Genomic DNA, 4,874 nt, shown 5'->3' on the forward strand with positions numbered 1-4,874 from the left:
AGAGAGACAGAGAGAGAGAGGGAGTGAGAGAGAGAGAGAGGGAGAGAGAGAAAGACAGACAGAGAGAGAGAGAGAGAGAATGAATATGAATCCCCAAATCTGTAATCCAGGTTTCATCTTTCTGTACCCAATCCCAGTTGTCTTATTCCTGGCCATTTTTATCTGTATCCTGTAGGATTTAACAATGGAAATGCCTGATTTAGCCCAAATACTCAGATTGTTTGGGCTAGACTAAGCTGGATGAGACACATTCCTGAAGATTTCTTCCTGGCCTCTGTCAGGACACCAAGACAATGCATAAGAAGCTACAGGCTCCATTCAACTCTGCTGCCAGCTTTTTAAAAGCAGGTGCCTCTGATCCTAGTACCAAGAGCAGGACAACCATGGGCATGCCCTGATAATAAATACACTGCATGGAAACTAGAAGGAAAACCACCTCAGCCCACTGAATCCAGCACAAAATCAATCAACCCCCTGTTATAGGTAGCTGCAGCCATAACATGACACATCCCAGAATCACCTGGAAAGAGGGAACCTCAATTAAGGAATTGTTTCCATCAGTGGCCATATCGGGAGGCATTTTCCTAATTGCTAATAGGTGGACGAGGACCCAACCCACTGTAGGCAGTACTATTTGTTGGTAGGTGGGCCTGGGCTATATAAGAAGGGTAAAGAGGCAAGCCAGTGGGAGCAGGGAGTAATAAGCCAGTAATCAGCATTCCTCCATGATCTCTGCTTTAATTCCTACCTTTAGGTTCTTGCTTGAGCAGGTTCCTGCCTTGGTTTCCCCATGAAGGATTTAAGCTGTAAGAGGAAATAAACCCTTCCCTCCCTAATTTGCTTTTGGCTATGGTTATCACAGCAACAGAAAGCACATTAGAGCATCAGCTCTGGCTCCCTTGAAAAGACCAATTTCCATAGCTCTATAGGCTCCACACGCCTGTAAGCCATATTCAACTGTTTGTTTTAACCCCCTTTTTTATCCCACCAAATTTACTCATTTTTTCCCCTCCTTCACCCTCTAAAACACACCCTCTGTTTCCTTCCCTTCCCAGGTGAACTGTGTGCTATCACGAATACCTTGAGACTAACTGTGACTTTCTTTAGCTCCCCCTACAGCTGATATTCATATCATAGGAGCATCCCGGCCAAGTGCCTCTCCCAGAGGTATGTGTTAACGGCTATGAATACACAGTGGGATTGTTTTTCTAGGCTGCTGGCTTCAGGTGAACCTCAAGAGTAGCCAGTTGAGAACCAATCATTCTCCAGCATTTCCTTGGGCAGAATATGGTCCTGATGCCAGCACCATTAGCATCCCTTTGGTACAAGCAGGACACACACAGCCCCAGACCCTGCCCACCCTGCTGCTGCCCCACTTGGCATTGGCTCTAGATTTCCAGTGAATGCGGAAACATTGCAGGTCAGATTGTGTTATTCTACAGCAGTGGCTCTCAATCTTCCTCATGCTGGGACCCTTTAAGTTCCTCATGTTGCAGTGCGGTGACCCCGTTATAAAATTCTTTTCATTGCTATTTCATAACTGCAATTTTACTATTGTTATGATTCCTAATGTAGATATCTGATATGCAGGATGTCTGACATACAACCCCCATAAAAGGGTCGTTCAACCCCTCAGAGGGGCGGTGACCCACAGGTTGAGAAGCACATTGTTCTAGAGTCAACCAGGTGAGACCTTGACAGTAGTTGAGGTAGAAAGGGGAGGTCTGTTCTCAATAAGGGCCCCTGTCCATATCTACAAGACGGTGAAAACAACAAAAAGAACTGTCTCAAACAAATGAAAGAGCAAAAGAGATCAGCTTGTATGGTGTTTAAGCTCGATTGACAATCTAAACTCTGATTAATACAACCACAACCATCAAGTTGGTTGTCAGGTTAGGTTCTTGCCAAGTGGTAGTCTTTGTTACCACCTTCTGTCCTCTATCATTCCTTGTCCCACCTTGCTGGTACCATGAAATAGGGAGTCTTATTTGGATACTAAGAAGTATAGACAAGAGGAGGAGGCTTCTAGATACCAGGTTCCTATCCAAATTAGACATTTCCAATGTTAACTGTGCAGAAGATAAAGGTTCAGTTTACTCATCTGCATTATCCAGTCTCCCCCAGTGATCTGGCCTCTTTGATAGCTTGTTCACTCAGCTACTCAAGCACCATCTTGCTGAGCATGGTGTATGAGACTGTCCTTCATTATTCAGGCCCTTTCTTTCTATAAATTATATGGCTACTGAACTCCCTGTGCTAAATCCCCCCATGGCTACTCCATGGGGCTAAATGGGAATATTGAGAACCAGATATTTAGAACCAATGATTAGAACTCATGCAGCTTGTATGAGGAACTTATGTAAGGAATCCAAGGGTCCAGAGGAATGAGATGTGGATAAGGGTATGTTTCTTATTTTTTAAAGCAGTCTGGGATCTATCTGGAGATGTCCAGGCAGCAATCAAACATTTAACATTGCTCTCTCTGAGGCCAGACCCATCTCCCTCTGCAACTGGTTGGAGCGCCTCATTTTGAGGGTTATCAAGGAAAAGTCTAGAAAGCTAACCTTGAACCGTGACAGGAAAGCCTGGGAGATTTTATGTATATGACACGGGGAGCTTCCATCTCTCTGGACAAAGGAGGGGAAGCATTTCCTCGGTGGGTGGCCCCAATTAAACCTTGTGCCTAGTGAGTTTCCTCTTAGGCTGGCTGGAAGTCAGCCAGGCCTGATTAGAGAGCAGGTATGTCAAATGGTCCAGCCTTACCATAATGAAAAAGCCCTGGAAATGGACTAAAAGACACAGAGGAAAATCATTACAATTGAAGTGCCGACCGACCCCCATTTAGAAAATACACACACTTCTCCAGAACCGCATAAATATCTCTCTGCTCACTGCCTTAACTACATGGTAAGTAGCAGCTCTCTCACAAACTTACAACCTAGAGCACACTGCTTTAATTATGAAACAGTGACTTGGTTTGGAAGCATAGGAGGAAGACAAAAAATACACAAAAATTAAAAAAAAATCCTCATGATCAAGTCAAATAATTGGCCACATTTATAAGACAGGCAGGATATTGTAGAGGGAGACTGGTAATTATCTAATTTACTATATTTGTTTGGTTTTATGATGATAGAGCCAAATAAGCTCTTCTCTTCTTCTCTTAACCTTTGAAAATATATGTGCATGCATATATACATATACATATACATATACACACACATATATGTATATATGTATATATACATATATGTGTGTGTATATGTGTGTATGTGTATACACACACACACATATATATCTCCAAAGGGGTATGAGAGTGATTCTATGGAAAGCTGAGTTTTGATTGTCAACTGGACATGTAGAGTCACCTGGGAAAGGAGTCTTTGTGAGGGTTTACCTAAGGTTAGATTGGTCAGAGGAACATCCCTGCCATCTTTATTACCGCAATTTAATTGGTGATAACTTATGGCATAAACTCTCAAAGCCCATTCCTTCACATGAGCTTCCACAAGGCTTTATCACCTCCCCCAAAAAAGCATCACCAGCCCAGCTGTGGACCAAGTGTTGAAATACATGAGCCTATGGTGGGAATGGGGGATGGGGATGGGCCATTTCCCATGCAAACCACCACACACAGCAACCTGGAGTCGGGACCCAAATACCCCTCTTCTTCCTTGAGCTGCTCTCAGCAGGGTACTTTATCTCAAACAAGAGAAACTGAGATGCTCACCTCCACACCCCTAAAAAGATGGCCACAGTTCACATAATCCACAGAAGGTGGTACCAATTCAGGAGGCTGGTAAACCTTTGGGAGGTGGAGCCTTGCTGGAGGAAGTGTTTCCTGGAAGGAAGCCGTGAGGCCTCACTTCCTGTCCTTTGTTTCCTGTTCCATCTAGTTGGGAGGGAGTTCCCACTGCTACATCCAGGAACCACTCCTGCTGCCATATCTTCTCCACCACAGTGGACTGCACCCTCGAACAGTGAGCACAACGAACCCACTTTACAGAGGGGTAACACAAATAAAGCAAATGCCTTCATGAGGAGGTGACCTAGAGAGCCTCCCCCAGACTGGAATCTAGAGCTGAGAAACTCATCCTTCTGATTCTAACTTACTCCTGCGTCAGCCATGTCATTGCTGAGCTCATACTGTTCCTTCAAATGCCCAAGAGCGCAATCCCTAAGTCCCACACGCCTATAAAGCAGGTCCCGCATCCTTGCCAGGACCCATGACTTCCCAGGGTTTTATTCCCTTGTTTCCCTTGGCTTCTGAGCCTTTAACAATACCTGTTCTCTGACTGCTCCAACCCAGCTATGCAACAGAGCCAGCCTTCTGTGCTCCAAACGACTCAAGGGAGGCATGGATATGGGTAGAAGTTGTTACAAAATTTGGGAGGCCTCCCAATTGATTTTATGTGATTGTGCTAAAATACACAACCCATAAACCTTGCCATTCCAACCATCTGAGAGCATCCAGTTTGGTGGCGTTAAGTGCATTCACTAGGCCACATACAACCATCACTGCCACGGAATGAGTTTTATATCACACAGGTGGGAAGCCATTTAAAGGGAATATCAGATATCCTTTCAAGTCTTTGGCCACCCACCACGTGGCTTAAGGTTTCCAAGCCTTAGAAAACTGTCCCCTCCCACTCCTCTCTTTCGTTTTATGCAGAACAATTTAGCCCCACTTCTGTTCTGTCTGAGGCCTATCTAGAGAGTAAATCAAGTGACTTGTTAAAATGCTCAGAGGGTCTGAAAGATGGTTCCTTTCTAGAGCAGAAGAATCAACTGAGGGACCTCCAATCTCCTTTCTGCTTACCCAGTTTGTACCAGGGAAAGCTGTCCAGTAGAGGTGATCGTTCTCATGGAAAGCA

The sequence above is a fragment of the Mus caroli genome, chromosome 8 (assembly GCF_900094665.2).
Source record: "Mus caroli chromosome 8, CAROLI_EIJ_v1.1, whole genome shotgun sequence".
Lineage (NCBI taxonomy): Eukaryota > Metazoa > Chordata > Mammalia > Rodentia > Muridae > Mus > Mus caroli.